At 45.3% G+C, this 25,207-nt stretch overlaps 1 protein-coding gene across 2 annotated transcripts in view; it reads left to right on the forward strand.

Moving 5' to 3' along the window:
* Gria1 (glutamate ionotropic receptor AMPA type subunit 1) overlaps nucleotides 1–25,207 on the forward strand; it is a 328,214-nt gene that overhangs the window by 120,584 nt on the left and 182,423 nt on the right. The gene's annotated exons all lie outside the window — the stretch shown is intronic.

A 25,207-nucleotide genomic window follows, 5' to 3' on the forward strand; every position in this document is an offset into this window, starting at 1 on the left:
TTGTGGTGACAGTGCCTTTGATTCTGGCCCTGGATGTCTCTGTGCTTCCTCCATTTCTCATGTTCTTTGGGGGCTAGATTCCACTTTACTGATAGAGTCCACCGTAGGCTTCCTATCTCACGACTTCCCCCACTGTCTGTCTGTCTGTCTTTCTTTCTTCTTTTACAACATTTAATTTGCAGTTTCTCTAACTTTGAGGAAGAGATGCTCACTGGTTTTTATTGTTTTTCCTTCTATATTTTATTTCATTCAGTCTTTTGGAGAGAGTGTCTCACGCAGTTCATGCCGGCCTCAAACTTATTCTGTAGCCAATGAAAACTTGAAATTCCTGATGCTCCTGCCTCCACCTCCCAGCTGCTGGGGTGACAGGTATGCACAACCATGCCTGGTTCATGGTGTGCTGAGGAATACACCCTGGATTTCATGTGTGTTAGGCAAACACTCTACCAAGGAACTACATCCCCAGCCCTCTTGGTTACTATACACTTTTTAAAGTGGAACATTTCCTTCTGAAAGGAAACTTAACTGGATCACCCTTTCCTTAGAATTTTCAGTTTTTCCACTTTTCACTCCTTCCTTGGTTCAGAAGCTATAGGCATCTTACTGTTCTTCTGCGGCGACCCCAAAAGGGCACAGCGTCCTCTCTTGACACGTGGTGTTTTTATAATTGTCACTCGCTCCTTCCTCCCAGACCTCAGAACATTTTACCTTTGCTTATTGATCTATTAATATGTGTTTAATTACTCTTGTGTTGTATTTTAGCTATGTGGGGGGGGGCATGCCACCACACATGCGTAAAGGTCAGAAGACAGCATGTGAGGGCATGGGAGGAGTCTGTTCTCTCCATCCACCCTGTGGCTTTGGGGATCAAACCCAGGTTGCAGGGCTTGGCAGCAAATGCCTTTCCTCCCTGGGCTGTCTCCCTCACTCTTGTGTAACTCCCACAGTTCTAAGCTCTCCTGTGCAGTATTCCTGTTGCTGGTTCTTTCCTCAGCCAGTATGTATTCCGTTTGCTTATGTAGTTATCATTTTTATTACCTTATATTCCATCCAGCATCTCTCAGCTTGCATCTGAATGTTTCTTTTCCTTATTTGTGAATGTTACTTGTCAGTATTTCCAGGAGTGTGAGCTGCTGTCTATGATGCTCTTTCCTTTTATTAAGAAAACATCTTTATTTTATATTCTTTGGTGAAAAAAGAACTGTTTATCGGGAAAGTTTGTAGAGCCTGTGTGGTCTGGTTCCACGCTTCTCCTAAAGACCCAGCCAAAGTCAGTCCTTCCATAACAATGTCCAATCTTGACACACAATGTGTTAAAGGAGGGTTAGCTTCCTGCCATCTTCCTGGGAAGAACCCCCGGAGGTTTTCAGAGGTTGGTATCATTTTGCTTTCTGAATTCTAAAAGATCTGGGATACCTCTTCACCCAGAACTCTCTGCAAGGACAGCAGCCAGGCTGTTCACACCTCCGAGTATCTATACAGAAGTCAATTTCCAACCTGTTGTGACAGACCAGGGTTAGGCTGGATGCAGGGCTAGAGACCCAGTGCCCCGGAGACATATGCTGTGTCCCATAGTCATGGAGTCCAGAGCAGAGCAGATGGTAACGTGAGTGTAAGCACCTGTAGGACACAAGGTCGGGCAACAACAAAACCCCAGAAGATACGGTGAAAGTCTGGCCTCTGCTTTCATCTGTTCTAGAGCTAAAGAGCTCAGAAGAAACCAGGGAGAGGGTCACTGGTGTGGAGGAGCCTTCAAAGACTTCTGGAGCAGACAAGATTATCAGAGTGGTTTTTAAAAGAAAGTGATGAACTCCTTGAGCTGTGGAAATGAATATCAATAAAATGCTTACTATGCAAAAATAAAGGCCACTGTTTTTAACAGCTGAGTAATATTCTGTTGTGTATATGTACCACATTTTCTTTATCCATTTTTTGGTTGAGGGGCATCTAGGTTGCTTCCAGGTTCTGGCTATTATGAATAATGCTGCTATGAACATAGTTGAGCTAGTGTCCTTGTGATATGCTTGAGCATCCCTTGGGTATATGCCCAAGAGTGGTATCACTGAGTCTTGAAGTAGACTGATTCCCAATTTTCTGAGAAGTCACCATACTGATTTCCAAAGTGGCTGTACAAGTTTACACTCCCACCAACAGTGGAGGAGTGTTCCCCTTGCTCTACTCCTCTCCAACATAAGTTGTCATCGGTGTTTGTGATCTTAGCCATTCTGACAGATGTAAGATGGTATCTCAGAGTCATTTTGAATTGCATTTCGCTGATGACTAAGGATGTTGAGCAATTCCTTAAATGTCTTTCGGCCATTTGAGATTCTTCTGTTGAGAATTCTCTGTTTAAATCTGTAGCCCATTTTTTAATTGAATTGTTTGGTATTTTGATATCTAGTTTCTTGAGTTCTTTATATATTTTTATATTGGAGATCAGCCCTCTTAGTCTGTTTGAGGGGCCCCTGGCAGTGGGATCAGGATCTACCCCTGGTGCATGAGCTGGATTTCTGGAGCCCATTACTTATGATGGGATGCCTTGCTCAGCCTTGATGCAGGGGGCAGGGGCTTGATCCTGCCTCAATTGAATATACTAGGCTTTGCTGACTCCCCATGGGAGGCCTTACCCTTTTGCAGGAGGGGATGGGGGTTGGAAGGCTGGGGGGAGCAAGAGGGAAGATGAGAGATGGATCTGTGGTTGGTATGTAAAATGAATTTTAAAAATCTTAAATAATAAAAAAAGAGCAGGGTGCAGTGGCCTTACCTGTAATCCCAGCATTTAAGAGACAGAAGCAGAAGGCCCCCAGTCAGCTTAGCTGAATTGACTAGTACCAGATACAGTGGGAGACCCTTCTCATAAAAGGAAGGTTAGGGAATCACTGAAGAAGGTCCTTGACATCAACGTCAGACACACACACACACACACACACACACACACACACACACACAAGTTCATGTGCACTAAAACAAAATTCTTGGGTGCTCATAAATGCACAATCACACATGGATTCATGAAAAACATCTAAGCATAGCTACTTTATGCTAAACAGTATGTCTTTTGGGAGAAACCACTTTTATGAATTGTGGCTATAAAGCCACACCCTTGTGACCTTCCCTGTTGGCCACTGGAGTTTTGGTTCTGATTCTAATGTTTATCAACATCATAACCTTGAGTGAGTTATTGTATTTCTCTACACTGCAGTCCCACCATCTTTAAGTGCAAGTAAGAGTGGTACCCAGATAGCTGTTGTGGGGTTTTTAAGAAGTGATGGAAAAAACATATCTGCAGTAATGATTGGCACCTAGAAAAACCACTAAAACTGCTGTTTATAACAAATTATGTTTTACTATTGTCATTGCTGAATGATGTATATGCTGACTTGACACCATTGACATATATATTGACATGACTAAATGATGTATATGACTGCCCCCCAGAGTCCTGTGTGTTCTTGTCTATGTTCCGCACCCTTAAAGTTCCTTTCTTTTTTAATGTTTGCTTATTCTAGTAGGTGTTTGTGTGTCTGTGCATGCCGTTGTGCACATGTGGAATCACTTCTCTCTTTCCACCATGCCAGTATCAAACTCAGATTTTTAGGCTGGATGCCAAGCACCCTGAGCCATCGTGTTGCCTTCTTATTTAGAGTTCTAAACATGCTTCTAAAGCTTTGCTACTGTTGGGTGTGAGAATTGCACTACATGTTTCCTCTTCTACTTATTCATTTCAGAAAACTTTGTGGGAATACAGGGTCTCTTACCCCTAGAGATGCTGATTTAGTGGGTCTGAAGTGGGGCCAGGAAACCTGCATGTTTTTCTCAAGCACACCATTGATTATAATACACGAGTCATTTGAAACCATGAACTCTGATGGCCTAGAGCCAACTATGAAATATCTACAGTCAATTTTTAATACACATGAGTCTTGCAAACTGGCTGGGTCAGTCATCAGCAGTTACTGGGCACAGTGAAAATATTTACACACCAGACACTTGTGAATGCCACCATTATTCTTTCTCCTGGGCATCTTTTTTACTACCGCACCACTAGCATGACCTTCTCAGTCCCTGAGATTCGGAGTGTTCCTGCCAGAATCTCCTCCAACTGAGACTCAGCACCTTCACTGTTCCTACAGGGTAGAACTGACGGAGGTTGGGCTCATCATGTGGTGAGCATTGTTGTGGCTGGTGGCTTTAGCCCTAGGCCTCTGCTACCCTTAACCAAGCTCTACACCTCCTTGAATTTTAGGTGGAGACACAACCTAGTGACTTGAGTTTTCTAGTGTGTGAGAGGTTGCAGGGATTGAAAATAATGATGAAATGGAAGCAGCTTTTGAAAGACCCCGAGGTTGGTGGACATGATGGTTTTTGCCTATGATCCTAGCCTGTAGCTGAAGTTTTCCTGTGTTCTGCCAGATCCACAGCTGCTCAGACCCAAGTAAACACACAGAGGATTATATTAATTAAAACTGCTTGGCCATTAGCTCAGGCTTACTACGAACTAGCTCTTAAACTTAAACTCAGCCCATTTCTGTTAATCTATATGTCTCCATGTATTCCATGGCTTTACCTATGTGCCATTACATGCTGCTTCCTGGATAGTGGGCTGGCATCTCCTAACTCAGCCTTTCTCTTCCCAGAATTCTCCTTGTCTGCTTATCCCACCTGTACTTCCTGCCTGGCTACTGGCCAATCAGCATTTTATTAAACCAGTGTACGAAAGCATTATCCTACAGCATCAGCCTCCCAAGGCTGAGGCAGGATGAGCTTGAATTCAAGGCCAGCATAGACTACATGGCAAGATCTAATTCAAAAAAAAAAGAAATAGAAAATTATGAAGTTGTAAATTTAAGTTTAAACCCATATTCTTAACTCCTGTATTCATGAATCAAAATAATGGACCTGGGAAGATAGCTCAGTTGGTTAAGCATTTACCTTGCAATCATGAGGAGCTTAATTCAGTCTCCAGGCCCCACATGAAAATCCAGGCATGGTGGTGCATGCTAATAACCTCAACTCTAGGGAAGCAGAGACAAGAGGAACCCTGAAGTTTTCTGACTAGCCACAGCCTAGCTGCATTACTGAGTGGCAGGTCCCAGTACAGACTCTGTCTCAAAAATTAAGATGGACATCTCCTGAGCAGCAATGATACATGAGATTGGGTTCCACACACATGCGCACACACACACACACACACACACACACACACACACACACACACGAAATGCATAGATTAATTAATTAATTTTTTAAAAAGGAAGTACCTAGAAATGCTTCTCATTTGACAGAGTTGGCTGATGTGGACTGACTATTGTCAGGTCCAGATTGCTATCTCCACTGCAGTGCTGGGAATTGAACCCAGGGCCTCATGCAAGCTAGGCAAACACTCTATCACTGAGGTACCACCCCAGTCCATCTATGGCCAGTTCTTATTGGTGCTTCCTTCTCTACCCCTAAGCTTCCACCTCTTCAGACCTGGAAAGTAATGCGATCTAGAGGAACAGACTTCAGAGAGCTGCAGTCCTCCTATTTGAGCATCATCTCCACACTGGCAGGCTGGAGGCCATGCTTGGCTCTTCTGCCTGTCAGTGTCAGTGGAAGGATCTAGGGGTGGGGAGTACTAGGTGTTGATGGCCAGTCATGGGAATTAATGAATTCCTATTGACTGATGGGTCTTACTTTGTACCATTTTCAACTAAGTGGAGATAAACAATTTGGGAGAAGAAATCTTTGAATGCCTGGATGTGCTGAATGTAAGTGGAGAGAGAGTGGAGCCTGGTGGGAAAAGTACACAGAACAGAAATGCTAAGGCCTGCAGAGGGCACTCAGTGGGAGAGCGCTTGCCTATCAAGCCCAAGGCTCTGGGCTCCATCTCCAGCATTGAAAACTCCAGACGTGGTAGTGGCCTTGCTGGTGGTCCTCCTGAGGGAGTTTTGGAAACATGAGACTTTGAAGATGATGAGGTTGATCACCCTCATATTATAGATGAGAAAATGTGGTCAAAGGGTGCTTGGCCTTGGGAGTCAGACTTGCATCTAAGTCCCCACAAGTTGAGGCTTTGTGCAAGTTACTCTTCTTCAGCCTGTATCTCTTCAGGTGTAAACAGATGATTGGAATCTGCCTTGTAATTCATTGTGAAGATTTCCTTAACATGGTGTGTGTTAAGTGCTCCATATATCTTGATGTCCACCACATGGCATCTGCAGCTCTCATCACAAGGAAGGCTAACTGAACTACTGGTAAACAGGAAAGCTGCTGAGAGAAGAAGGCAGACGGCTAGTAGGTACTTCCTCAAACACAAGGGACCTTTCATAAACCATAAGGGGCCTCCTTCACTCCTTCTGCACTGAGATACCTCAGAAGAGGACTCCTCCCCAAGCCCTAGCATTCCCTGTAAGCTTTGTCCCATAGCAACCTCAGATGGTGGAATCCATTACAAGTTCCCAGAGCCAGAAGTGGTATCAGCATGGAAAGATCAGCAGTCAGGGCCCCTGTATGTTTCCTTTTTATAAATCCCTAAATATTACTACCCCCCCCACCCGCCGCCACTTCGTTCAGCTGGAAAGGAGAGTTCTTGGTCTTGAAGAATACTGGTTTATTTCAGACTCTCTTGGCCTCGTGCCTCTGTTCACCTTGCCTCTGAACATCAAGGCAGAAGTGCAGCCGCTGCTCCTGGGCTCAGGAGGGCTGGTGCAAATTAGTATTCCTGCAGTCAGGCCTCCTTCGGGGACTAAACTCTTTCTTCTCTTCTCCCAATAAAACTTTCTGTTCCGGAGAGCGCTTTCTCAGCCAGTCCTTCCCTAATGAGATTCTGTTTGATTCACACCAGGCAGCCCCTGCAAGGAGACAGCACCAGAGCAAGTGCTTCCCTGGCTGAAGACGGTGGGCTGGCACCGTTCTGGAAGCATCTTCAAACATAGCCATCACACATTTAACCAAAGTGACTGACAGCATGCCTCTCTCCCCCTCTGCATTTCCAGTCCATTAGGCTTATTTGTCTTCTGCAGAAAGACGCCTCCCTCCACACCTCAGGTTCCTGCAAAATCAGTGTGTGCCTATCAGACACACCTACGCACACGATGTCTGGATCTGGGGGGGGAAGAGTTGGTGTTTTGTTCCTAGGCTCCAATACCTTCCTTTCTTTCCTCTCTTTCTCTCTCTCTCTCTCTCTCTCTCTCTCTCTCTCTCTCTCTCTCTCTCTCTCTCCACTTCTTTGTTTGCTTTCTGCCTTTCCCAGAAGCTACCTCTTTTTCTTGCCATTAGTCATCATGGAATCTCAAACATTTCAGCTTTGCAGGCAGCCAGGAGCTTTTACTAGTCCTCTCTCCTTAGTACTGGAAAGCCTGTGAACCAAAAAAAAAAAAAAAAAAAAAAAAAAAGACTCTGTGTGTCATCAGAAGCTTGCTTTGTTCTTAGAAAATATTCAGCATGGTCTACCTGTGTGGCCATCCAACCCTGTGACCTTGAACCTGCCCACTGCATCAGCCATGGCCCTCCTCGGTCTCCACACTGTAGGCACGCATACCCTTCTCCTACGTAGCACAAAGTTAACACATGTCTCTCTCCCAAGTGGATATGAATACTTTCAAGTAAAGAAATTGAGTGATCTTGTTACTCACTGAAGATTCTGTGGCTGGGAAGTTACGAAACTCACTTCAAGCCTATGCATTTGACCCCTCAACAAGGCTGAAATCTCCCCTCTCTTAAGAGCACCACTAAAAATTTATTACACCAAATTCTGAAAAATACACCCTGACTGATAAGTAGTAAAACTAGAGTTGAAACTTAAATTACTTGGTTGATAATCCATCCGACTTCTTGAGCAAACAGATGTCTGTTGGCTGCCGCTGGACTGCTGTAGAAAGAAAAGGGTTATAAGTTGGAGTTCGAGCAAAGGCTCAGTGGTTAAGAGTGCAGAGTATCTAAATTCAGTTCCCAGCAACCATGTCAGCAGCTCACAGCTGCCTGAAACTTTAGCTCCCAGAGATCTGACACCCTCTTCTGGCATCCATGGGCACTGTACACACACACATACAGAGAGAGAGAGAGAGAGAGAGAGAGACAGAGACAGAGACAGAGAGACAGAGAGACAGAGGTACATGCACATGCACACAAACATACACACATCCCACAACACACATACACATAAATTGAAAAGTAAAATAAACCCAGTAAAGCAAACAAAACCCCAAGTTGATCTGTTGCTGATAACAGCTGCAGAGGAGCCCTGTTACTTAGACCATGGAGTGAAGTAGGAGCCATCCTTTGAGATTTAGACAGTACCCAGTAGCAAGTGGAAAACCTCTGAAATGCCTGAAGAGCCCTCAGATAAGGCACCGGGTTCTCCAGAAACCTCAAGTGGCTTTACAGTTATTATCACACACGATTTAGGATCATTCTCACCCTGTAGCTAAACTTTTCCACATGCCACTTTAAAGTATAAGTGACAGTCAACTGTCTGAAACTGCTGCTTAGAATCCTAGCATGGAGACTCAGGAAGGAGCTTTGCTCTGTTCACTGTGTGTGCAACAGCATCCAGCACATAGTTTGGGGCTTTATCCATTGTCACTCAATGAAATAATGGTAAATGTGAATCAAGAAATCTACCAACCAGTATCTGCTAAATGCCTGCTAATAAGCTTGTGCCAATCAAGGCACAGTAATGACTCCATTGCATGGAGGTGGAATCTTGATTCTGAAATGTCCACCACTATCCATAAAGGCTGTCATCATCAAAGACTTACCTCACGCAGAAGTTACGCTGTGTCTCTTTGCGTTCTATGTCATCTCCACACCTGTACAATCTCAAGATGCACCATGGCCGATCTCCAAGCACAGATATAGAAATTGTCCCTTGAAGATGCTAAGTCCTTCCACAAAGTCAGAGCCAGGAGCTGTTGCATTTGAACTTAGGTCTGTGTATTAGTCAGGGTTCTAGAGAGGAACAGAAATGGTAGAATAAATATATAGTAAATGCAGATATAGCTATATTAGACAATACAGTCTGGGCAGTCTAACATGGATATCTCATACCAGAGAGCTAAGAACTTAGACTCTCAGGAGTCGCAATCTTTTTCTGAAGGTACTACAGATTTCCTAGAGAGAAGGTGGTCTTCAGTCCAAATTATGAGCTCAAAGCTGGTCCTAATATCTTCAAAGGAATGCAGCAGCAGCAGCAGCAGCAGCAGCAGCAGCAGCAGCATGAGAGATGAACTCACCAGTGAGATTGAAGGCAAGCAAGGCAAAAAAAAAAAAAAACAACAAAACTTGTGTTTCCTTTATCTAGACTTCCACCGGAAGGAATGTCCCACCTTTGCCCACATTTAGGATGGGTCTTCCAACTTCAAGGAATCTGATCCGGAAAGTCCTTCACAAAAGTGCACAACAGCTTCCCTGTAGTTAATTCCAGATCTGGTCGAATCAGCCACCAAGAAGAACCATTTCAGCCTGGCTGAGTCTGGAAGCAGCTTGCCAGATGCACTCTTCCCTTTCCCAGAGGTCACTGCCCCTGGGCACAGCACAGAGGCTGCACCACAAGAGGTGTCGGCATCCTGTACCAGAGCAGGAACAGAAAGGGCAATGCAGACGCCACCCCTCAACATCCCCTCCCTCCCTGTCTGAGATCTTCCCCCCTCCCCTATCACTTTCTTGTGGTTATTTTAGGATCCAGATTTAGTGACACTCCTTCCTGGAGGGTTTCCCAAACATTAGACAGTTGAGTCCCTCCCTCACTCCTTTCTGTTCTTTTCAGGACTCTTTGTGCCTCTAGCCTGGCATGGCGCCTCTCACTCCACCTCCCAGCCCCTGTGCTTCCTACACTCCTGTCCTTGAGTTCCACCTAGAGAAGACTTTTATCTCCCCAAGGCTGTGCACAGTACCTGGCTTCAATAAATATTCATGGAACGAATGACTTTAGGGTAAACCATGTCACCTGATGGACCCCATAAGAGCAGAATTCTAGGAGAGGAATGGGTACTGGTTGGAGCTTCCAAGAAGGGGTCTTCTGAAAGATTGAATTGGGAGCCATGAAGTCAGTACAATTCCTGTACCTGGCCGCTGGGACTGACTGTAAACTCTGGGAACCGCTTACAGTCTGCCTCTCCACTTCCTTGTCTATGGAACTGATCTGTGTTTGTGTAAGAAGGCATCATGTATAGACACAGTCACAATGATTCATCAGTGGCCAGTTATCCTACGCTACTGTGATGGGGAATTTGATCCATGGCACCCATCACAATAAACCAATCGACAACATCAATAACAAAACCTAAATAACTTGGAATTGAATCTCCATCCTGTGTTTATTCAGAGCGCAGCAATCTGGAATGCGGGGAGGGAGGGTCTGCCTCCTTGAGCCATCTCTCGTTAGCATATTTTGTAGGAAAACAGAACAAGGAAAATAAATCTATTCCAGGTTTAGTCTCCTCCCTCCAACCAGGCAGTTGGCTTTGTCTCTGAAATTCCACTTTTCCTTCATTACCACTTCTGTCCGTGTAATTTAAGATGTTCCACTAGAGCCACAGAGCCTTGCACTCCTCCCGAGCTGCCATTTGGACGACATCTAGATCGAAGGTTAACTCTGAACAAACAAGCCATTAGCGGTGCGTACGTGCGGAGCTATAGGCAATGTGTTCCCGTAAATCCCTTTCTGAGAAAGAACTACAAGTGAGGCCTTATCACATAGTATATAAACTGGTCTGATCTGGCTCTGTCAGGTTCTTGGGGCACTGAAATGAGGGAGCAGTTAGGAAGCCAACAGAATGCTCTGTCCTTTGGAGACCATCAAGTCTGATCTCAGACATGGCTGCTACTTGTCCTTTTAGCATCACTTACTAGTGACAATTGGGAGAGCAAGGTATTCCAGGCAAGTTACTTATAGTAAAGATGCAGGGACACAAAGAGCTCTCCTGCCATTAGGAGCAAATACAGTGGATAATCTATGGCATTCGTGAAAGGGCCAAGCAATATTCCTTTGAGCAGAGGAAACTCAATGAGTTGGTAAAATCATGCTATATTCCTATTTGCAAGAGCAAAGTATCAAAATAAGGAGCCAGTGTGCGTGACACCTGTGTCCTTTATCCTAAACACACAGGCATGACTGCATGGTGGCTGCCATGTTGTTCTCATCCGCCATTTTGTCCACTGAGAGCACGGGCTTTTGCAAAGGAGGAGTGATTGATCAGCTGTCCTGTTTATCAGGAAATTTGACTCTGATTGGCTCAGGTTCCACCCATTGAATCTAAGGCTGGGCAGCCTGACTATAATCAGAGAAAGGCTGAATCCTATGACTGTATTGAGACAGGGATGATGTCCTAGTACATGCATCCCCAATGGACTCCTTGCCTCTCATCTTCATGGAGCTAACTGCTTTCAATCCATAAGACTCTGTGGATGAACCACTGAAGGGTTCTCAGAGAACTTTCCTGTCTCTTCAGGTGGAGCTTCATGACTGATTTCCATGTTTATCCTTCTCCCTATCATTTGAGCTTTCGATCTCTCCTAGCATTTCTCTTCCGAGGAAGCTCATGTTCCTATCTCCTTAAGGTAGGTCTCCCTTTCCCTTCCCCAAACTCCCACACACACTGTGCTTTGGTCTCCCCAATCCCGCTCAAACTGGGTTTTCAATTTGCAGTGCTTACTTCCTATTATGATCTCCAAGAGAGACTGAATGTGTGTGGAGGGGTAGGCATACATAAAGGCAAAATAACATGCAATTGTTTGGGTTCCTCTTGTGTGTGTGCTGGTTAATCTTGACTGTCAACTTAATAGGATTTAAAATCACCATGGAATAACCTCTGGGCATGTCTGTGAAGGAGTTTCTAGATTGAGTTAATTGATGTGGAAAGATCCACCCTAAATGTGGATGGCGCCTTTCCGCCGCCTGGGGTCCTGTACCACATAACAAGGAGATAGCGGGCTGAGCATGTGCGTCCATTCTCTGCTTCCTGACTTCAGAGGCGATGTCACCAGCTGCTTCACATTCTCCCACCATGACTTCTCCACCCCGGAACTGTGACCCACAATAAGCCCCTCCCTTCCTGAATATGTCAGGCATTTTGTCACAGCGACATATCTAGTAACTAATACAGCTGGTCACCTAGGAACGACGTGCTCGATTCCAAAATGAGCATGATGTGGTCCCTTCTCAAGGGCAGTAGTGAATGGGCTAAATCCCTACGGGAGAAGGGGTTGTGGGCTTTATCTAATGTTTAAAGTTTGTAATTAGGGATGTAGGCTGCCTTATAGCCATCGTAGAACTCTATTTAATACTTACTAATACTGGGAACATCTAATGCGGAATAAGAGGTCCCCTAAGTCAGAGGAAAGAATCGCACGAGCCCTGCGCCAATGGGGCTGAAGCATGCTGACAGAAAGGTCCTGTAGATGTGAGCTAAGTGATTTACAGGACTGTGTTGCTGAACCTGTTAACACAGATTTGAAAGCAGTAGGTGGGCAGAGACTAGAGCCAGGGCAGTGGCTGCTGGTGAAGGGAGAGGCAAAAGCTGACTGGAGAGAGGGCCCAGTGGAGAGCATAGCCTTGTCCTCGGGAGGCTTTCTGCAGACCAAAACAAACACATCGCCCCACTAGCCAAGGAGTCCACTGGGAGCCATACTGTACTTAAGTACCCACGCTGGGGATGGCCAACCAGTTATTCTATGTCTACAATGTGCCAGGATCCATCCAGGAAACTAAAAAGAACAAGGAAAATGTACAAGACACAGCACTGGGCTCTGCACGTATTTACCACCTGTGCTTGGACCACCATTTGGCTGTGGTGAAGCTGCGTGTATTTGCCTCTTTCCATGAGATCCAGGGCATGCATGAAAACTATTAGAAGGCCCCCCTCACAAAAAAACGTTAAAAATTCTCGGTCACTTCCAAAAGAAATCGTTGAGCATCTTCTCAATGATCCCATTTCCTCACAATGCTAATGAGGGAGGTATTTCAGGAAGCTGGCCTCATAAAATTCACATGACTGTCTGTCTGTCTGTGCAGCTTACACTGCCCTCAGTGAAGACCTCAGGCCAGGCTAGGGTTCAGTAGCTGACGAGACTGCAGTCTGAGATGTAGTTTGGCATAAATGACTTTGCCTGTTTGCTGTGAACTGGCGGATTAAGGAGTTCGTGCAGCCTGTGTATTTTTCTGATGGAGCCGTGGTACCTATGGGTCATTAGACAGAAAGCGACTTGAGTCGGGAGGCTCACCAGAACCCTCGGAGCTCATCACTGTGCCTAATTTGTTTGAGCGCTTCAGTAGTTTGGCTGTGTCAAGCCAGTCATTTAGAATGGAGAAGTCTGATGGCCTTACTCCTGTTTGGAAGCCTAGCTTGTGGCATCCTCTCTGGGGTTAGACTTCCTTGAGAACAGACCTCTAAAAGCTTCCAGAAAGGGAGCAGATGGGCTTCGTGCATACTGACATCAGGAGAGCTAGCCAGACAGAGACAGAGCTGCAGTCCTGGGACAAGGAAGAAGTCTGTCTAGTGAAATACCAGTGTTAACTGTCAACTTGGAAGAATCTAGAACATCTTTGAGATGGGCCTGTGAGAATGTATGTGTGTGTTGGGGGGAGGTGATTATTATGATTTCATTATTGAAATGGGAAGACTGCCCATTGTCGGTGATATCATTCCATGCCTGGGATTCTGGACTTTACAAAATGAAGAAAAGGAGCCGAGCAGCCACACACACCCATGATTCTCTGCTTCCTGACTGTGGATGTGCTGAGCGCCTCAAGTCCTGCTGCCCTGGTTTCCCCGCCATGGTGGGTAGTGCCTTGAACTGTGAGCCAGAATAAACCCCTTCTCCCTTAAGTTGCTTTTGTCGGAGGTTTTTTAATCACAGCAACAGACATGAAGCTAAGGCATCCACAAACTATGGAAAATACAGCTGAGAGTGAGGCACTGTGGCAGTCTCCTGTGGGCAACAGGCAGGGAGCTTCAGGTGTTTCAAGTAGCAAAAGGAAAGCGGATCATTATCTTTTTAAGTTTTCTTTCAGGAAGAAAAAGATGAGGAGGATTGAATCTAGAGTGGGAAAATGCCACTCCATATATGTGTGTGTGTCCCCCACCCCGGGCTTTTAGAACCTGAGGCATGCCAGGGGATTGTTGACAGCACCAACTTCAGAAAGGAAGAGCCAGAGGTGGTGGGTTTGCTGTAGCCTCTGTGTGACTTGGGAGCAGCCTCTTCCTCCATTCCCCCATCCCCAGTACCCTAACCCCTATTCCCAACTCATAGCATCCCTTGCATCCCTAATAAGGGAACTTATACTAAGTCTCCATGGCTTCTCCCTCTCCTAGCATTCTAAGTCTCTGTAACAAATGGAAATAGGTACTTTATTTGTTAATGTATAATACATAACAAGGTATACAACGGAGTGACTGTGGATTCTAGTTAATTTATGAGCCAGAGACCTAAGTGTGTGTATGTAGCCTCTGGCCAATGGGAGGTGATATGAGACACTTGGAACATTTGTCCTGAGAGAAAGAGGAAACCTTATCTCCTTGCTGCACATGAATGTGAGCTGAGAGCATCATTAGGGACAGAGAATTCATGCTGGGTTGACCCACAACTTGCATCTCTATCGGCTGTTTTTTCTCTCCTAGAATCTTTACTCTGAATAAGTTCAGATATCCAGGCTACAACTTTTCAATATCAGTTGCTTTTCTGGTTGACATATTTTAAATGGGGGAACTGAGTCCTGCATTAAGTGGTACCAACAAAACTTGACCATTTCCCTGACTCTATTACTTACTCTGCCCGTACTTGACTACATTGCTCAAAATAATCCACTAAAGCTTTTGACTATTTTGCTAAATCAGAAAGTCTTGCTAATTGTCTTCTGTGGCCACTGGTATTCTTCAGAGCTAAAGGTTGGTAGCCAAAAGCAACTTGCAGACTCTCAGGTCACAGCACATCACAGAGGGAAACCAGGGAGGAATTCAAGGCAGGCACCCAGACCCAGGAGCTGATGCAGAGACTTCGGAGAAATGCTGCTTACTGGCTTGTTTCCTCTGGCTTGCTCAGCCTCCGTCCTTATACACCCCAGAGCCACCTGCCCAAGGGTGGCACTATGCACAGTGAAATGTGCCCTCCCACATCAATCATTGTTCAGGAAAAGTCTCCACAGATCTTTTGAGTCTGACAGAAGCAATGCCCCGAACTCTAGTTTGTGTCAGACCGGCAAAAATTAATCAGCAAAACGCCCTGAAGGCACACAGTATGGTGGCCTTGGACAATAAGGGGCCCTAGTGTGGACTCCTGAAGGCATGTATAAATTGCGTTACAGTCAGCTTTCTGTGTCCAGAGGTTTCCTGCCCTCGATCCAACTAATCATGGACCAAAAACATCTAGAAAATAATGACACCAGCACCAAACATTCTCTCTTCTCTTGTTATTATGCCGCCACACAGTACACTGTGACTGCTATGAACACAGACTATTTCCATCATGTTGGTTATGGGTGATCTAGAGGTGACTTAGGAGTATTGGGGAGATCTGTCTGGGTTATATGCAAATGTCATGCCATATATATATAAAAACCAGAGCATCTGTGGATCTGGGTAACTGTAGGAAGACTTGGAGTCAATCCTATAAGGATGCCAAAAAACAACGAGGCACACTGAAGGAATATACACCCCAGAGTTCTATCAGGTACTTCACAGGTCATTATCTTTCTTTGTGATGTATCCATATCAAAGAATCCATAACCCATCACCATCTGAAAATAAAATATCAAAGCCCGTGAAAGAGGCCCAAAGTCAAAACTAACACTCTCTCCACAGTGCACAGAGTAGAACAGTGAGGGAGACCTGTGAAGAACGGAGGATTCTAAGATCTGGATCACTCTGCAATGGTCTTGCTCCTTGAAGCTGGGCATTTCTCCAGCCCCTATGGCTTGTCATTCAAAACGATGCTGATTCCTGTCTGCTTCTCCCAAAGTAGCTATTAAAAGAATCAGATGTAATAACATTGATTTTAAAAAAACACTCTAGAAAAAATGTGAAGTATCCTGCAGGAGCATAATATTAACTGTGAGATATTAAAGTCTCAAGTCATTTCTCTGGTTGTCAACTGAGAAACAGGGAAAGTCACAAGCTCTGTCAGCAGCGTTCAGAAGCGGCTCTGCTTCTTCGCTTCCTTCAGCGGGGTCCTGCCGCTGATGTGTCCTGTAAATTTCCTTGACTTTAATGAGAACTGACTAACAGCACACCATACAAGATTTGGAGGGAAATCACTAGCAGTCCAGGAGCTGCTGATTACAAGTGTTCTGCTCTTAAGACACGACGGTTACTCTCGCATCTCTCTGGCATTATTGGTGGCTCTCAAGGAATAGTCCAACAGCAGCAGCAGCAGCTTCTGAAAAGATATCAGAAATGCAAATTCTCAAGCTGCATCTCTTACCAATTTAGAGGCTCTGGAGGCAGGACTTGGCCAGCTAGCTATATTCTAACACACCTCCTGGGAATACTACATATGTGCTCCTGTTCATATGTGTATTCTAGTACATGTGTACATTCATGAGCATGCACAATGAAGCCATAGGACAACCTCAGGAATCATTCCTCTGGTGCTGTTCACCTTCTGTTTTTGAGACAAGGTCTCTCACTGGTCTAGAACTCACCATGTAGGCTAGGCTGGGAGGCAAGCTCCAGTCAACCATCTGTCTCTGCCTTCCCATCACTGGGATTTCTAGCACCCACTACCACATCCAGTTTTATGTTTTTAAGGGGTTCTGCACTGCTGTGATGAGGGCCAGCCTCCAGCAGTGCAGGGATTGAGGGGGAGCCATGGAGTCAGTGAACTCATCGCTCAACTTCACTTTTCTATCCGAGGGAGTAAAACTAATTCTCTAGGGCCTGTGAGAGGGGCAAAATTTAACTCTCTGGGACTGGTAAAAAAAAAAAGGGGGACACACACACACACACACACACACACACATACACACACACACACACACACACACACACGCACACACACACACACACACACACACATACACACACACACACACACACACACACACACACACACACACACACATCTCCAACACGTCAGCATCTCACCTAGGGTGCTGATGACTGGCAAGCCTTCAGCAGGTCAGGGACACTGAAGAGGAGATGCAGAGCCGGCAAACTACTGGACAGACAAACAGACACATGAGGACTTTTTCTGAGGGCCAAAGCTCCGTTCTTCATTTCCTTCTTCTTAACTGTTGTTTGCTCTACTCTATTCCTTCTCTGTTCTGTTTTTCTACCCTGATGTTTCCCTCTGTCTCTCTTGATGTCGTCCTTCTAACCCTCCTTCTACATCTTTCCTGGTGTTTTCCTTCTCTCGCGTCTTTATTTTTCCTTTACAGCTTACATACCCCAGTAGAATCTTTCAGGCAATATAAAAACTACAATGTGGCTACATTCTATTTTTCAAGTGAATGATTACAATGAATACAAATAAAAAAACAGCATGTTTTCTATATCCCTTACATGATTAAACATTTTAAGTATTACAGGTGAAAAACAAGTTGTCCCAAGAACCCACACACATTCATATCCAAGCAACTTGTTAGAGATTAACAGAGTGTGAGCAAGCAAGGCATTTTTCTCAGCCAGTTCTTTTGCTGGCAGGCTGAATTTTGCAGTTACAAAGAAAGGATCAGTCACTTTATTACTTATCTCAAAAGGTAATCTTATAAGTAATCTTAAAAAAATAACAAACCTAAACTTATATATATGAAAAAAAATCAGTCATCTCTACTTTAAATCCTCAGGGTGCATACTCATCATCAACAGTATATATATATATCAGGAAGCTAAGGGCAGAAATGGGTACAAGGAATTAATCATGTTTGATCACCAACCAATCTTAGTAAGAAAAGCATGTCAGTTAATAATAATTGGGCTACCTTGTTCTTTTTTGGTTGGTTGGTTGGTTTTGGGGTTTTGTTTTTTGGTTCTGGCTTTTTTGTTGTTTGTTTGCTTATTTGTTTTTCCAAGACAGGGTTCCCTCACTGTCCTGGAACTTGCTTTGCAGACCAAGCTGGCCTCAAACTCACTGAGATCTGCCTGCCTCTGTCTCATGAGTGCAAACTTGGATCATCTACAAGAATAGTACATACCTTCAACTACTAATACATCTCTCAGATCCAAATTTAGGCTATTCTTTTTTTTAAAGGCCTCGTATTCTAAAAGAACCTGGCATACATGTTGACAGCAGAACATGGGCTTGAGCTTTTGGGCACCAATGTAGCCAACATGGTAGATGTGATCCAAAACATAATAAAACAGGTCTCAAGTTAAGATTTTCTTTTTTATTATGATTTATTTTTATTTTTTATGAATGTGTAGAGGGTATGCGCACATATGTGCAGATGCTCATGGAAGCCAGAAGAGGGCATTGAATCCCCAGGAGTTGAAGTTACAGGCAGGTGTGAACTGTCCAGTGTGGGTACTCAGGACTGAACTCAGATCTTCTGGAAGAGCAGCAGGCACTTTTGACTGCTGAATCATCTTTCCAGACCCATGAGTTATGATTGTTAAGGTTGATAAAAACAGAGCATGCTCTGTCACCAGTAAGGTAGGTATCTCAGAAAAGTATAGACACCTGTATCATCCTCAGCTGCTAGAGAGCTCTAGCAGGGCCAGGTTCAGACACACACACACACACACACACACACACACACACACACACACACACACGGCCTCCACAGCCTGCTCTTTCCTGAGCTCTGGCATTAAGGACCATAATGATGAAAAGGAAATAAAAACGGTGTTTACTGAGCATTTAAACACTGCTCTAAAGTGATTCCCCCATGCTAATGTCACCAGTTTCTTTTTTCTTTATTATTTAGCCTATTTACTATACCATGTCTTTGCAGGGCTCTGGTAATGTAATTGTGGACACAATCATATCTCTTTCCTCAAAGACCTCATACTCCTACGGTAGGAAAAAATGAGGCAAGAAAATCATCCCTTCCTGATTGTGATCACGTTGCTTTCAGAGGAGCAAACAGCAGGAATATCTCTGTGTATTTTAGTTAAGAGAGACTTTCCAGAGGAAAAAGTCCCTACATGTAGGCCTTTGAAGAAGTAGGGGAATTTCTCATTATAGTTTGGGGACACTGAGGCTCAGGTTGCTTGCATTACTGCACCTCAGGTCACATGACTAGTCGGTGGGTGGACTGCAATTAGAATTCAGGCCATTCCAGTTGCAAAGCCCTTGTTTTATAACCATCAAGTATAGAGCAGAAAAAAAAAGTTTCAACAATACTGTCAGTTATGATAAATTGGTCATGGCTTCTAAAGATGCTGATGGCGAGGGTTCTGTGAACTTGACTGGATTCATCTGGAAAGAATCCCAAAACTGGTCAGCGATGTCGGGTCAGTCTCGGGTGCTGAAGGGGGAGAACGAGCATCAGGCGTGAGCTGAACTTGCACAGCAGAACACAGCCTCCAGGACTCAGCCCACAGAGGCTCTGATTGCAAGGAGCTCAGCTCCAGGGCATCGGTGGAGACTTGTTATGTGTTGATGGGAGGCAGCAGGTGACAGCTCAGGATGAGGCAGGCTGACAGAGCATTCAGCAGGATAGGGAATAGGTTTTCTCTCAAAAGTTAAACAATCATTGATCTTATTAATTCATGAAACTTCACAGTGTTCTGGCCAACTAGAATTTGTATTCTACTATTTCCACTGACGTGGAAGGTGTGACTGTAAGAGGAAATGGCACTGTTTGGAAGTGGTGATGCCTTGGTGTCTTTTCCTGTTTGCTGTGACAAAATGGCCAAGGGAAGTAACTTAAGGGGGAAGAGTTTATTTTAGGCCACAGTTCCAGGTTTAGTCCTTGGTTTAGAGGAAGTCAAGGCAGCAGGCACTTGAAGTAGCCAAGAACTGAGAGAAGATGAATGCATCCTTGCTGTGTTCCACTCACTTTCTACACTCTTACACAGGCCAGGAATCCCTGTCTAGGGAATAGTGCCACCCACAGTGGGAAGATCTTCCACTTCAATTATCATCATCAAGAATCTCTCACAGACATGCCCACAAGTCAAGATGATCTAGACAGTCTCTCTCTGAAACTCCTACTCCAGTGATTCTAAAGTGTGTCAAGTTGACAGTTAAAATTATCCATCACAGGTGGGACCCATACATACATGTATCCACTATGCTCCTCTGCGGAGTATCTTGGAAGCTGGCACCAACCTGTGTGAGAGAGAATGACCCCACAAGGAAATGCCACAGGAAGGTGATGGTTCCTCCCATGCAGGTTTAATAGTCTGAAGCCAGGTGTGCCCTCTGCAGGCTCATCAGATATAGCCCTTTCCATGATGCATTGCCAAACCAGTAGACAGACTGCTGTCATAGTGATCACCTAGAAACCAACAGGAAGACAGATCCCATCGCGCTACTCAGGGTCTGGAAATGGCTTCTTGATGAATTTCCTTTGACAAAAGTGTCTTTCTCTTTCCTTCTCCTTCCTGTCACCTGGATCTGCTCCAAGTCCCTGTCACCCCAGACATTGGACATGATTGTTGCTTTGTTTGGCTTTCTTTACCTACTCATTTGGAGTTGAAAAGATCAGTTCCCCAGATGTGAGAGCTGTTTGTCCCCGGGAAGACTGTGTGTAGCACAAGCCCATCTCCCTCACGGTGATGTGGCAAGCCCAAGTCCCCTGTTTTCAGTAGGTCCCTTTGTAGGTTAGAGTGCTGTTGAGAATGGCTGAGAGCCCTTCTCACATCGGTTTTACTCCTCCTTTTCTCCTTCACCTACCTGCCTATCAGCCCTGGCACTTCCCTTTCCCCCTTTCCAAAGCCTTACAGGACTCTCCTACTTGGCTTCATCTGTCAGCTTGACACAGTCCAGATTTAGGTATGGAGTTTCAACTGAGATTGCCGCAATCAGATTGGCCTGGAGGCCTGTCTCTGGGACATTTTCTTAATTGCTAACTGATGTAAGAAGGCCCAGCCCATTGTGGGTGGTACAATCCCTAGGCTGGTAGACCTGGATAGGAAAAGAAAGCTGGGTGAGCAAGCCAGTAAGCAGTATTCCTCCATGGTTTCTGCTTGAGTTCCTGCCCTGACTTCCTTCAGTGATGGACTATGACCTGGATGTGTAAGATAAATAAATAAACCCTTCCCAGGTTGCTTTTGGTCATGGTGTTTATCATAGAAAGGAGAAAACAAACCAGAATGAGTGGAAATAGAAAAATGGATGGGTGGCCAGCTTGAGACTCACTGACCTTATCTTCATACAGAAAGCAAGATTCGAGAGTTCTCAGGGTTAGAACACTTCTCTCTGGTCATCTCCACTGACTAGCAGAAAAATACCCATAATTCCATGTTCCCTGGAAATACTCTCAGGGGCCTCACCAAGAGAGAGAAGACCATAGTCATGTATAGAAGAGGTTCTGACACATGGCATGGAAGGACTCCACTTTGACTCAGCCCTACCAGCTTAGACAGGGACAGTGGCTTCTGTGTACATCTTCTGAATGCAGATCTCATAGGAAGACGAGGTTCTAGAACCATGGCTTGAGGACTCCAGGAAAGAGGCAGAGAAATCACTTGATGATTATATTCAATACTTTTACATCAGGGCTTGGTAGCATATCCTTTGTGGGGCACCTGATCCCTCCATGCAGAAGAGAACTCCCAGGTGAGTTCAGGAAGTTGGCCTTGTCATCTGGGCAGTTTGTCTGTTTTCTTTGCTCCTGCTAGGCAGCTAGATCTGTGTCCCCAGACCACAGCTGCATTTCCAGCAGTACTGGTGCTGGTGCGTAAGCTTAGGCCTGTGCAGGTTCTCATCATATCCTGCTCTTTTTGCTCTGTTATGTGGGCTGTTTTCTTCTCCATTTCACAGAGTGAGACACAGCTCCACAATTTGGAGGCAGGAGAGAAGCCCAAGGCTGTGGGTTGGTCCTACTGAGAGCCAATGCCTACTCTAACTCCAGTCATGAACACTATGCATGACTGTGAAGAAGGTTCCTTCCTTGTCCCAGCATTTGCAACTTCCAATAGTTTAGAACTGACTGGTCTCTCAGGAGCCTTTCCAGCTCTGACATGCTGAGCCCCCACAGGGAATGGAATTCTGGGTGGAACTCCATACAGGGCAGGCAGCTGACTTGACTCCCTCTTCAGTATCAAGCACCTAGAGGGGCCCTGCAGGCAATATGCTTGTTCTAGAACTCTGCCCCCACAGCACTCGTGGTGAAGGGAGAGTGGGTTGAGGAGAACAGTTTACAGACTTCGCAGTGCACGGCAGCATGTTCTGTGTGCTCTCAACAAAGTACAAATGATTACAGGGTCTGAAACAGACAGAAAGAGTGTTTATGAAAAGTCAGAATAAGACTTCGTAGCGTTTTAGATAAACCTTGAAAGAGAAAGAGCCGAGGCAGCACGCAGCCAGGTTTCCATAGCAATAGTACTGAGTGTGTGTTAACACGCCGGCCGCTGCTCTGAATGTGCTTTGTGCTCGGTACCTCATTTACTCCACTTGGTCTTTTGACATTCAGCCTGTGATTATTCCCACTCCTTATATAGAAACCAAGACACAGACTGGTTGAGAAAAAGACGTAGGCTCATACCACAAGCAAAGCAGGGGCCAGGAGTTAGATCCTAGTGGTCTGGGGCTAGGTCCAGTGTCCTCATGCACCAACTCTCACATAAGTGGGGCCACAAAGCCTGAACTGAGGAAGACTTGCCCTGTAGAATTTGATGAAGAGGAGGGTGAGCCACTGTGTGCTGGTTCTTGAGTCTGCTCTCTCTAAGCTGAGCATCTTTTCCTTGTTTTCTGCCTGTCAAAGTACAACCCAGAATGTCAGCGCCATTTGAACTCATTTGCAGCCTTTGAGAGAAAGGAATAGGGTCTGAGTTGTAGCCCCCAATATTAATATAGACCTTGTCAACTTGGTTTCAGCCGAGTTAACTCATGTAGAAATCGTGCTAGGAGTCAGTCAGACTGGAAGGCGCTTTATGTAAAGAAATAGATTCATCTCCAGAGAGTCTGTGTTGCAAGATATGTTATCAGCATCTGACAGCTAGGGGATAGAGCCAGGCCTCATGGTGTGCCCAGTTCCCACGGTGACTGGTGGGGAAGCTGAAGGGAAAGGGAGGCAGCTGGGGACACAGTGGGAGACACAGGCTGACCTTCAGCTTAGAGGGTTGCCACTGGGATTGTCACTGCACGTCACTGGTCCCCAGTTTTTTACTTAAAAAAAAATGCTCTATAAATGGATAAGGGTGCTTTATGGAGTACCTTTGACTCTGGCAACTTAAAAACACACAAGCGATTGTTTTGAGCAGGAATTTAACTACAGCCACCCGTAAGCTCACTGCTGGGAGCTGCACTTAATTCTGTGATTTTTCTACTCACTACAAGGGTAAAATCTTCAGCTTTGCTGATCTCTCTCTGAACAGCCAGATGCTGTCCTCTGCAAAACAGTGACAAAGACACAGTAGCCACCGCAGCAACAGACACAGTAAAGTCCCTTAGCTGAGTAAGGGACTGAGCTAAGAACTGGTTTTGCCTCTCAGCAGCGTGGTAGGAGAATGCTACTGTGATTCCCATGGACAGAGGAGGAAGCTAAGGTTTCATTTCCTGATTAACTTGCCCAGTGAACAAGGTCAGTTTACCCACCCCTAACCCCAGCACTCAGAACCACTCCGATGTATTACCAGGCACAGGCACTAAGGGATACATGAACTCAAGGGTTCCATGTGACTTTTCAGTCTTAGATGTCATCTTTACTCAGAAAATGATTGCTTTGTTTCTAGAGCTCAGAATCTTTCTTTCCCAGGCAGAAAGAATCCTGAGATCCAGTGTAAGAGCATGGAGGGCACAATATCACTTTCCAAAGTGCATTCTAATCAGGCGAGCAATTACATGTCCACATGGGAGTAGAGAGGACCCTTTGGGGAACAGAGGCTCATGTGATCTGCCTCCCCAGTCATCTGAGAGCTAACTGTTCCACACAGGAGCCGCTGACCTCTGTCCAGCTTGTTCAATGACCCTTATCATAGAAAATAAGGAAATATACCCCCACAACTGAGGTCACAGCCAGTAGTAGATCAAACAGAGCAGAGTAACCAGCTGCACATGCCAGCCTCATTCAAAGGGCATCTGAGTTACCAGAGTTATTAAGGTCAGAGCCTGAGTCCTGGCAGCCATAACAAGCTAGACCTGCCCCACCCCCATAGATCAATTAAAGAGACACAAAATAGCAAAAAAAAAAAAAAAAAAAAAAAAAGCCAACAAAAAAAGGGAATTTAGTCAATGTAGTTGTATTGGGAAAGGGAACTAATACAGATATCCAGTGACTCCACCCCCACCCCCAAATCCATCTTTGGGGTCCTGACATGAGGTTTGGGTTTACATGGAGAAGAGTTACGCATAGCTAAGCACTCCTGGTCAAGATGTGGTCCCACCCATTATTGCGTCATCTTTGCCTGTACTCCAGCATCTCTGACAAGATGGGCTGGTAACTGTCATCACTGTGTGAAATATCTTCCTGGGAGGAACTTTCCCCTCTGGCTGGCACCAGGGCGTCAGCCTTTCCTTTCACCCAGCTTGATTCCTGGGGAGATTCCAATTCTTTGGGACAGTCTGTTTCAATAGTCTGATTGCTAAAAGGAGGACGCAGATGTCTCTCTTTAGAATATCTTCCCTCCTGCCAGGACAGCGCTGTCTCTACCCTGAGCACAATGAAGTACCAAGCACTTAGGAAGACTCTAAGACACATCCCTGCCCTGAAAGATGCTCTGGGACGCTAATGTAAGATGCTAAGTACCACGCTGGAACTCTGAACAACCTGCCCTGGGTGGAGAGGGACCATCAGACACAATTAACTCACACACAGCAGGAGGTGTGAAGGGCACTGCGGAAGTACAGGCTGAGAGCTGTGGGTGCCCAGAGCAGAAAGGATTGATTCTGACCACGAGGCTGTCCTAGAAGACCTGATACATAAAGTGGGCTTTGAAGGAGCAAGGGGAAAAGTTAGCGGTAAAACTCCTCCTGGGGGAGGAGTCATTTGCTGATTTTAAAATTGGGCTGGTGATGAGCATGAGGCTGATGTTCAAACTGGCCTGATTTGGATTCCCAGATCTGCCTTGTCTGTAAAACCTTCAATGATTTTTTTTTTTTTTTTTTTTTTGTCTCAGCCTGAGAAGATGGCTCAGTGAGTAAAGCGTTTGCCTTGCAAGCGTGAAGACCTGGACTCAATCCC

This window comes from Peromyscus eremicus, chromosome 8a (assembly GCF_949786415.1).
Source record: "Peromyscus eremicus chromosome 8a, PerEre_H2_v1, whole genome shotgun sequence".
NCBI lineage: Eukaryota > Metazoa > Chordata > Mammalia > Rodentia > Cricetidae > Peromyscus > Peromyscus eremicus.